The sequence below is a fragment of the Sceloporus undulatus genome, chromosome 2 (assembly GCF_019175285.1).
Source record: "Sceloporus undulatus isolate JIND9_A2432 ecotype Alabama chromosome 2, SceUnd_v1.1, whole genome shotgun sequence".
NCBI lineage: Eukaryota > Metazoa > Chordata > Lepidosauria > Squamata > Phrynosomatidae > Sceloporus > Sceloporus undulatus.
In genome coordinates this window covers 75,819,686-75,831,282 of record NC_056523.1, presented here as the reverse complement: position 1 = coordinate 75,831,282, position 11,597 = coordinate 75,819,686, and positions in this window count along the sequence as shown.

The window sequence follows — 11,597 nt, the reverse complement described above, 5'->3', positions numbered from 1 at the left end:
TCTGCCATATGAGGCAACTGCCTCACTCTTCCTTAACAATAGTGCCAGCCCTCTCACTGGATCTTGGATTCAGTACTCCCATTAAAAGAGTTTTATGGGAACTGAAACAAAATTAAAATAGCAACAAAATTAAAATGCCAAAGAAATCAGAGGGTGATCTAATAGATACTCCGATGTCCTTGAAACTACAAAAATGTGTTAGCCTCACATCATAGGAAGAAGGCTTGGCTACATTTTGTTTCCAGTAAAGCTGGCAAGCTTCTTCAGAGCGGGGTTGCTGTTACCATTGCCATCATCTGAAGCTAAGAATGTGTGACTTGTACAGCAGCCATAGTCCTTTGCCATGCTGAGTGGGCTTGAGGAGAGTTAAATCCTAAACATTTAGCTGGCCAAAGATTGCCCCAACTTTGCTTTAAACTGCCTGTTTCTCACACTCAGTTCCGCATTAGTAAAGTGGCTGATCCGAGCTAGCTAATTCGTGTCAGATGGATCAATTATATAGCAAATCGCTGACCTCAATTATCAAAATCAATTCAGCCTTGCAAACTGCATTTCTCTGTAAAGTCCAGCAACCCAAATCATATCAGCTTAAGTACACATCATGCCATCTAACTGTCCAGTTGTCCAAAGCTGTCCAATAAACAAGTCCCCATGCCACTAGCACATGACTCCAGCAATATCAGAGAGAATCCCCACTCAGCCATAGAAACCCCCTGGGTGAGCTTGGGCAAGTCACACTCTCTCAGTCTCAGAGGATGACAATGGCAAACCCTCTCTGAACAAATCTTGCCAAAAACCCATGAGAGGTTTATCTTAGGGTCACCATAAGTCGGAAATGACTTGAAGTTACAACAATAACGACTTAGGGAGCTGGGGATGTTTAGCCTGGAGAAAAGAAGGTTAAGAGGTGATATGATCGCCCTGTTTAAATATTTGAAAGGATGTCATATTGAGGAGGGAGCAAGCTTGTTTTCTGCTGCTCCAGAGAACAGGACCCGGAACAATGAATGCAAACTACAGGAAAAGAGATTCCACCTGAACATTAGGAGGAACTTCCTGACAGTAAGGGCTGTTCGACAGTGGAATGCACTCCCTCGGAGGGTGATAGAGTCTCCTTCCTTGGAGGTCTTTAAACAGAGGCTGGATGGCCATCTGTCAGGGATGCTTTGATTTGGATTTCCTGCATGGCGGGGGTTGGACTGGATGGCCCTAGTGGTCTCTTCCAACTCTATGATTCTATGATTCTATGATTCTAATAACAATTTATAATGACATAGGGTTTTGTATGCTGGAGTCCAAATCCAATATTGCATCTGATGATGGGTACTCTGGTCCATGAATGCTTATGCCATAATAAATGTGCTAATCTTTATGACAGTACAAGATTGGATTGTTGTTTTTGCTACACTGGACTAAACAGGCTACCCTCTGGAGGTTAGATGGCATTTTGTAACATCTGTATGTCTGCAGGTTGGGTTTTGCTCAAGCACATGGATAAAAGGTGCAGGCCCCAAAGTGACAGAGGCCCCTCTGAAGTTCTGAAACTCAACTATTTGCCTGAATGATCCTGCTGGGGCCTCCATGCAAACAGAGCAGGTCAGCAGAGCACATTCCAGGACATTGGACATGTTTGGGCAAGTGTATATGCTGAGTATCTTATCATGTACTCTCACTTCCCCCTTTCTTCTTGCCTAATTATAAATGCTTCAGAACAGAGTTATTATTTGTCATCACTCTTAAAAAGACATTTCCGGTCCAGCTTCCAGCTTTAACTTCAATTAGGCTTTTAACAAAAAAAAAATTAAAAACCTCCAACAGATACCTTTCCAATGGATGATAGTGAAATATCCTGACTTTACCTTATACGCTGGGTACAAATAGCATTGCTGGAGGGCTGTAATGTTTGCACCCTTCAAAAATCTGGCTAAGATGTCAGATTCCAGGGGGGAAAACAGCAACCTCTGAAGAATGTAAAAGGAAGAGGTTTGTATGCAAAGCAATATCCAACAAGTGGTGATCTCTTTGTGGGTCACAGAGGATTAATCTTTGGAAGGCAATTTCCTATCTCTAAATTGTTCAGATTATATCTGTAGTCCCTCTAAGGCAGGGGTAGACAACCTTTTTGAGCCGGGGGCCGGGTTGCTGTTCCTCAGACAACTGGGGGGGCCGAACTCAAAATGGCGCCTGGAACGGCGCGGAAGCTGCAGTGGGGGCGGCAGTCGGCGGCAGGACCAGGCTGGGGCTGGTCCCAAGGCCTTGCCAGGCCGGATCTGGCCCGTGGGCCGTAGGTTGCCGACCCCTGCTCTAAGGGGCTAAACAGACCAGCATTTAATGCCGGCCTCAGGCAGAGGGCATGGTGTCAGCACAACAAATGTCCCCAAGTCAGTATCACAGCATTCCTTTGGTGCAGTGTTCAGATGACACACCAAAAGGAGTGCCGGAAAGTGCTTCCACTGCAGCAAGGTGCCTTTTTACCAGCTCTAAAAGGAGTGGCAATTTGCCATTTCTTTTAGATCTGGGAAAGAGCCAGATCAGGGCCGCGGTGTGCGGTTGCTGCAGCCCCGATCCGGCCCTGAAAGGGGTGGTGGGACGGCGCTCTGTCTGAGTGGTCTGTTTTGCTCCTAAGACACAAGAGAACATTCACAGTCAGATATTAAAGCAGAGATGGGCAACTTTTGGCTATGCTGTCTGAGGCTGCTGCAACTTGACAACCCAACAACATCTTGGTTGCTGGTAGATTCTCTTTGGAAGTCTCTAAACAGAGTCTTGTTGGCCATCTCTCTGGGTAGTTTTAGTTGTACATTCCTACATGGCAAAGAGTTGGAGCAGATTGCTTTTTCATTCCCTTCCAAATCTGTGATTCTATGATCTGGAAGTCTGCATGATTCCCACCTTAGGTTTAAAGATTTTAATGAACACAAAAATGTAAGAAGTGACTTTTTGGATCAGGTATTAGGTCCAGCATAAAAGAATGTCTCTCAGAAATGTACTTTCAGGACATGAAAACAGCAGCACATCTCATATTAACCCCCTCCCTATCTTGAATTATAGGATGTACATTTTCTGAAACAGGAGGTTTATTTAGCCATTAATAATCCACCCTGGATTTCTTTAATCTACTTTAAAAGTCAACATGTTTTCTCCTTTTCCCCAAACAAGATGGATTCTTTTATGTTTGCCATTTTGTTTCCCATTCACCCAGTATCAAGAGAGTTTTGGGGTGTTTATTACAAGTTGCTTGGGACTTCAGCCTCCTACAAGTTGCCTATTCTGGTCCTGATCTTTTGACTCCTGATTATTTATGAAATAAAGTTGCATCAGGTTCAACAAAGAGGGGAGGGGAAGGCATTTTTCTCATACAAGAACAACTTGTTTTTGACTACCCTCTATTTCTTGCTCTACGATCTTTTATCAGTTTACAAAAGATTCCACTCTTTTATTCCATGCTAAATTTACTCAGGAATTTTGGATGAAAGACTTTTACCCAGCCTGAATACACCCAATCTTGTGCAATTTCAGAAACTGAGCAAGGTCAGACTGGGTCAGTATGTGATTGGAGACTACCAGGGAATTTCAAAAACCACTGAGCAAAGCTAGGAGGGAAGGGGGAATCCGGGTGAAACACTGGAGAGCTGTTGTTAGTCAGCTAAAAATATTAGGCAGATGCACCAGTGGTGTGACTCACAACAATAAAGCAGCTTCCTATGTCCTATTTGGACATTCTTCTTACCATGTTCCTGATGTTACAAAGCGGGAAGACTGTCCTTGATGTGGGATGCATGATGTGGGTTGATTCATGGCATCATTGCATATGGCACAAACATCTCTTATGAAGGAGGCAGATGTAGATACAGTCATACAGGTGTAGATATCACATGATCCAGGACCCCAGTGGCAGAGGGCTGTGGATGACATGGATGCATAACATAGATAGTTGAATGCATAGTGGTCTCCCTTCTATGGATAATTGTATAAATGCAATGCAGGGGTGGGAGCTTCTGTAATACACAAGATCTTAGGCACACCTCCTCATAAACTCATTTCAAGTACATGTCTTGGTAAGGATAGTAAGAGGTACATCAAACAGGGCTTTTGTCTAAAGCTTTTTGGGTGGCCAGATGTATATATTGGAGCATTACTGTCTACATGCTTTTTGTCTTTCTCAAGAGCTTCATCTGGTTTGTGAGGCAGGACTTGTAATGAATCATACTGGGTTTTCTTTGAGAAAAAAATTGTTCTTAGGAAAGCATACTTTAAGCAAAAGTATGAATATTCTAGTTTTCTGCAGGGAAAAAAAGAATCTGAGGAGTACAGTGTGCCCACATCATACGGGGATGCCTTTTATGTGGCGCTATTTGCTTTATGTGGGGGGGGGGACTGGAACGGATCCCCACATAAAGCAAGGGTGCACTGTATATTATCCTGTTCTTTGAGATGTTAGATTCGGCCACATCCTAGCTACATCCTAGTTGGATTACTGTAATAAAGTCTACATGGAGCTGCCTTTGAAGAGTGTTCAGAAACTTCTGGTCCAAAGAGCCACAGCCAGATTGCTAACTGGGGCTGGCAACAGAAAACATATCACTTCTTTGTTGCAACAGCATCAGTGGCTGCTGGTTTCCAAGCACAATTCAAAGTGCTGGTATTGAGTAAAGCCCTATATGGCTCAGGTCCAGGTTATTTGAAGGACTGTATTCTCCTTTATGAACCAACCCATGCTTTGAAATCTGCTGGGGAGGCCTTCCTCCCTCACAGGTACCTCTGGTGGGAGGACTGGAGAGGGCCTTCTCAGTAGCTGCACCCAGGCTCTGGAACTCCCTTCTCAAAGAAGTTATACTGGCACCCTGCCTATTTTCTTCACAAGCAGTAAGAGTTTTCTGTTTCAGCAGTCTTTTGATGGATGATTGTATAAGGACCATCTCATCTAAACAATGTGCTGGATATTGTTAATTGTTGTGCTGGTGTGGGTGTGTGCATGCACTCATTTATGTGCATGTTTAATGATGTATGTTTAATCTGGTTTTAATTGTTTTTTACAGTTTAATCTCTTTTTAAATTTTGTAGTTTGGGAATTTTTAACTACTGTATGTATTTTCATAGAATCATAAAGCTGGAAGAAACCATAAGGACCATCCAGTCCAACCCCATTTTGTCATGCAGGAAATCTCAATCAAAGCACCCCCAACAGATGGCCATCCAGCCTCTGTTTTAAAACCTCCAAAGAAGGAGACTCCATCACACTCCAAAGAAGTATGTTCCATTGTTGAGCAGCTCTCATGTCTTTGATTTGTTGTGAACTGCTTAATAATAATAATAATAATAATAATATGTTTTATTTTTATACCGCTTTTCCGAGGTGATCAAAGCGGTTCACAGAATCAATAAAAATTAACACATAATAAAAACAACCTAAAAAACCCCAATAAAAATAGAACAACATGCAATAATGACAAGCAAGATGGTGGTCGGGAGGAGGGCTTGTCTTCTTAGCAGGCAGAGGCCTGGTGTTGCTGGCCTGCTTCTCTCCCCCCTCAAGATGGCGGGAGGATGGCTCGTCTCTTAGCAGGCAGAGGCCTGTGTTGCTGGCCTCTTCTCTCCCCCTCAAGATGGCGGTCGGGGGAGGCTCGTCTTCTTAGCAGCAGAGGCGGTGTTGCTGGCCTGCTTCTCTCCCCTCAAGATGGCGGTCGGAGGAGGGCTCGTCTCTAGCAGGCAGAGGCCTGGTGTTGCTGGCCTGCTTCTCTCCCCCTCAAATGGCGGTCGGGAGAGGGCTCGTCTTCTTAGCAGCAGAGGCCTGGTGTTTGCGGCCTGCTTCCTCCCCTCAAGATGGGGTCGGGAGGAGGGCTCGTCTTCTTAGCAGGCAGAGGCCTGGTGTTGCTGGCCTGCTTCTCTCCCCCTCAAGATGGCGGTCGGGAGGAGGGCTCGTCTTTAGCAGGAGAGCTGTGTTGCTGGCCTGCTTCTCTCCCCCAAATGGCGGTCGGGAGGAGGGCTCGTCTTCTTAGCAGGCAGAGGCGTGGTGTGCTGGCCTGCTTCTCTCCCCCTCCAGAGGCGGTCGGGAGGAGGGCTCGTCTTCTTAGCAGGCAGAGCCGGGTGTTGCGTGGCCTGCTTCTCTCCCTTCAAGATGGCGGTCGGGAGGAGGGCTTGTCTTCTAGCAGCAGAGGCCTGGTGTTGCTGGCCTGCTTCTCTAACCCCTCAAGATGGTGGTCCTGAATTGGATAGATGTAACAGCAACAACTTAAACCACTAAGAAGGAAACATCAATATGTTCCCGGTCTTTTATAGCATCTTTGACTTTGCTTGCTAGCTATGCAATATCTTCTTGAACTCCTAATCTGAGGTTAATGATCTTATATTATTATGGTTTTAAATCACCTCCAAGCATCAACAAAGTATTTGACTTCCTAGAGTCTTTGTTTCTACATCATCTAACAAAGGACTTTATCATTATCACACAGCTCTTCCAAATCACCACGGTGCTGCTTCTGTTTTGGCCTCTGACTTCTTCCTTTCCCTAATTCCTCCCTAGCATGCCTTTTGGTATGTACAGTGAGCCCTTGTTATACGCTGGGGTTTGGTTCCAAGATCCCCTGTGGATACTCAAGTCCCATTAAATATAATGACATAGCAAAATGGTGTCCCTTATAAAAAATGGAAAATCAAGGTTTGATATTTGAAATGTATACTTTTTTGAACATTTGCAAATCGTGGATGCTTGAATCCGTGTATAAAAAATCCATGTATAAGAAGGGCCCACTGTATTTATTTTTCTTTTTAATTTTATTATTCTATTTTAGCACAATTGTATAATAATGGCAATCCATTAAGGTTTTTTGTTTTGTTGTTTTGTTTTGTTTTGAAAATAAAGAAAAAATGGGGGGAGGGAGAAAAATAGTCATCTTAGAAATAGTGAGGGAGATGGGGAGAGTGACATGATCATGGCTACTGACACCATGTGGCCACTTGCATATTGGAAGTCCTTCAGGAGGAACTTATTGCATCAACAGTGGAAAAGCATACTGAAGAGTGCTCCAGCAGTGGATGGAGTACAGACCAGCTGCTGGACAGACACAGCATCAAGTTATAAGGTGCTACTATCCTACCCTAATGCTACTTCTCAAACCCTGTGTGATAAAGTCCAAGGCCCCTTTTTCTCTTACTCTTATCTGTTTTGAAATGTAATGTGAGCAAGCAGGGCTTTCTGGACAACCAATGTTAATTTTAGGATCAAGGCTGGGGTCACCCCCCTCCCACCAGTTCAATACAGTGACAGCCTGTAGCTCCAGTATCAGTGAAGTGGTAAATCCACTCTGGGTTGTAGTCTGAACCTCAGAGTAGATGTCTAGGCTGTTGTATCTCTCTCGATGATTGCATTCAGTACTCTGGATAGCTCCATTGAACTTCAGACAGGATTTACTTCTCAGACGGCATCGTAATCACCAACTGCCATGTGACAACTGTTTCCTGTGCAAAATCCTTTGCTGCATGAAGACATGCTGTCTTTTTATTGACTTTTTAATGTTTCCTGTCTTGGCTGCTTCCCTTCTGTCTTTCTCAATTGCAAAATCACCCTCAGGTTTGTGGTGAAATGCTCCTAGTATTAAATTCCTGGTATTTCCACCCATGATGATTTTGTGCAAGCATTTGTTCTTTTTATGTGTTTCAGCCTGTTGGACTGTGTGATAAACAGAGCAATATTATCAGAGCTGGATTTTTTCTCCATGTTTTTACGCCTTGTTCTTAACCACATCTCCATTCCACTTTATGGAATGAGTAGGTTTGAAAAATGCACAGTTAAAAAAGAAACCATTGGGGGGAAATTGGAATTAGAGTCCAATCCCCATCATATATTAGTTGAAAGAAGGAAGCAATGTGCTGTTTGGTTCTCCTTTAGCCCTTCAGCTCCAGCCAATGGAGGGTTCAAATCTGTAGGCTGCTTATATGCCTCGCTAATATGATAGATTTATGGGGAGGGTGGAAGCATTTCAACCTCCCTCTGTTTTTATAAGATAGTAATGGGTCCTATGCTGCTCCCTGCTCCATTTGATCGCCCAGTACTTCCAAGCGTGGCACAAACACTTCAGTAGTAATGGCATGTGGCACTTGTGCAATCACAAGACATTTCACCATGAATTCTAAGGAAATGTGGTATCCCCACAACAGAATTGAAACCTTGGAAGAATATATGCAAGTTGTACAATAACTGAGAAATAAAGGGAAATGTATGATATCTTGGTTATGCATAAAATACAGATATCTGTGCCCACTGGAGTCACCAGTAGAGGTCTCTCCAGTAGTCTTGTCTTAAACTGACAGTTAAAAACTGTTATAAATGGTGTAAACTAAGCTTTGGAAAAGGGAATAATTGGGACAATTTCCTATAAACTCTTTGTTGAAACAAATCCAATAATTTAAGCAGTGCGACTGTTCAATGGTGAGAGTTCTCTTTCATTCTCCAAGTAGGTACACAGTCCGTTTGCACAGCAGACATTTGACAGACCAACTCCCAAAAAGGTTAGAGAGGAAAAAATACAAAGTGTAGCCAATCATAAGTACTGTCCCTTTTGGCTATAAATGTAAAAACTGCTATAGCCAATAAATTTAGAGACATGGGAGCAGATAATTTAAATTCAAAGCTGAGTCAATGGAGTTTTCATACCATATGAAAGATCTGTTTATCTTAGCCTGTGTGATTCATGGAGGTGATTCCACAGTAGAACAATTTTGTTCTGCTGTGAACACTAATGAAGTATTTTGGCAACAAGGGAGCAAGCTGCCCATCTGGTGTTGATCATAAGTGTGTGTGTGTGTGTGTGTGTTTTCTGTTTTTCCTAACATTTCAGCAATTTTCAGGGGGGAAAAAGTTAACACTTTCTTGTGATTCCTGATGAACTATGGAGCAAAGTAAAATAAGTCCTCAGTTTTTTGTGGGGTTTTTGGGCTATCAGGCCGTGTTCTAGAAGAGTTTATTCCTGAGGTTTTGCCAGCAGCTGTGGCTGGCATCTTCAGAGAAGATTTCTATGAAGATGCCATCCAAAGCTGCTGGCAAAACATCAAGAATAAACTCTTCTAGAACACGGCCTGATAGCCCAAAAGGTACCAGGTCCCATGTGATCTTGGCTGCTAAGCAGGGTCAGCAATGGTTAGTACTTGAATGTGAGACCACCAACCAATACCAGGTGCTGTAGCCTATATTTCAGAGGAAGGAATTGGCAAAACACCTCTGATTATTCCTTGCTTAAGAAAATTCCATGAAATTCATGTGGTCACCCTAAATTGGCAGTTGACTTAAAGGCACATACTGCACACACATATTTTTATTTTGGATCTGTGTTATATCTTATCCCACTGAATAAAAGAGCACAGAAGTACACCCAGTTCCTGACATAAATTGGCTAGATATTGTTAGATTCAAACACTGACAACTATTTGTGGTTCTTATAGATTCTTTTAGTGCATAAATTATACGAATCTGAGTTGTATGGCTTAATCCCTGGCATCTGGAAAAACATCTGGGTAAAGTGTTGGGTGGGTAGACTGGTCCCTGCTGTATAGGCCAGCTAAATTATTCCACATCAACCATTGTAGCAGAACAATGGGGCTTAACAACCCTTGTCTTTCTGAAATAATAAATGTTTTATTAGGGAACAAGCTTTGTTGGTATCCCCTGATGAGGCAGCTTGTAAATAGTGGTGGGTGGAAAGAGAGGAGCAATGAACATTCTTGGCAGACTCATTAGAGACAAAAAGAAAGCAAATACTCGCTGTATGTGGGGTTGTTCAGATCCGCCCTGGCTCCCACTGAAATTAATCTCTGAAAACTTTTCCAAACATAATTTTAACGCAATACAGTTTTCTATTCAATACACACACTGACTCCAATGTCAATATTACAATATCCTGTTCCTAGAAAATAGGAGGCAACTTTGTTATGAGAAGAGATTAGTTGGGAGGCATTATAGTTGCTCTCACCCCTATTCACATAAGAAAGAAAAAGGAAGGATGTGTATTATGAAGCTCAAGAGGTAAAGATCACACTTTCTCGTGAGCTATGTTTTCAGTTGTTAATACTGTCCTGGGTGCTAGAGATTACAGAGATGCAACTCAAGTTACAACCAACATGTGTTTGCACAGGGCAATATAGATGTCCTCAGATTTCCTATCTTTTCTCTGTTCAGTTTGTGTGGATCTTCCTTCAACCTAATCTATTGTAATTGTGCAGTATGAAAGGGCACTGGCTCTCTAAACTGATAATACAGCATTTGTTCTCAGCTGTTGCATAATCTCCAGGGGCTCTGCAAAGAAATGTAAGACATTCACTTGTTAATACTCAGGACCCTTTCAAGCTACATATTATCAGACTATAGTTCCCCCTTAACTGCCATGATTCTGTCCCATGGAGTCCTAGGGTTGCCAGTTAGGGAGGGGCCTTCACAATTTTTAGCCAGAGAACTCTTCCAGCTGTTTACCAAACTACACTCCCCAGAATTTCATAGGATTCAGCCATGGTGGTTGAAGTGGAATCATAGCACTATAATTAGGTAGCGTGAAAGGGTTCTAGGACTGCTTTCCAATACAAGAATCAAGGCTGTGAGTGGCCCCTGAGAAGAGGAAGATGAGAGAGAAAGTTAACTCTCTGCACCGTCATAGGTCAACACAAAGGGCAATGGTTTGGATTTGTCCTTTAGCTCTCCATGGTACTACTGGTCTTTTCATTTGGTCTTTAGTGCTCAGACACCACAACACAATGAAACCAACCACTGTCCCTACCACTCCTTTCTGGGCGTCTGCACAGCTACACAAATTCAGGCATTCTTGAATGAACAAATGAGGACAGAAATCATCTTAGCCCCACTCCAACACTCCCCAAGTGAGGAGAGCAAAGAAATGCACAAAGAAGTATTGAGCTAGTACACTCTTCTTCCTCAAGCATTTATTCAATGATGCTCCATGGAATGGGCTTCCTCTTCCTTTGTCCTATGCCACGTCTTGGGATGGAGTTCAGAATTAGCCTAAACTTAGATTCCCCCCACTCCCGCCCATCTATAATATCCAAGCTGTATTGTCATGTGCTGAAGAAAAATAAAGCAGCCTGTGTTCTGCTCATGCCTAAGATAGCAGCTTATCACTTGGTTTCATGGAGACTAGATTTGTTGTGTAGATAATGATTCATTATTTATTCTTGGATTGAGAAATGGTTTTAAGTACCGTATCTAGGAAGGATAAAGCAAAGAATATGTTTTGTTTTGGTCTCACACTGTATACCACCTAGTTTGCAATGCTATTCTCCACGCTATCTTGAAGTGCTGACATGCAGCCATGCTTCTTAACAGGACAGGCAATGCCAACAACTCATGGATGAAAAGGGAGTAGTGTAGGGTTGCCAGCAGAAAACAGCCATAAGGCCAAAGCATAAGCTGTGGGAAATGCAGGATTTGGAGAGAAGCAATGAAAGCCTCTTACAGCTTAGGAGTTGAGAAACCCTTCTCTGCATCTTTTATTAGCCCCTCAAGAACCATCATTTGTCTTCCCAGCCCAAGGTCTGTTCTCTTCAGCTTCATTTATCTTACTTAAGCTTCACCTTCCAAGATAAGTCTACTCTAC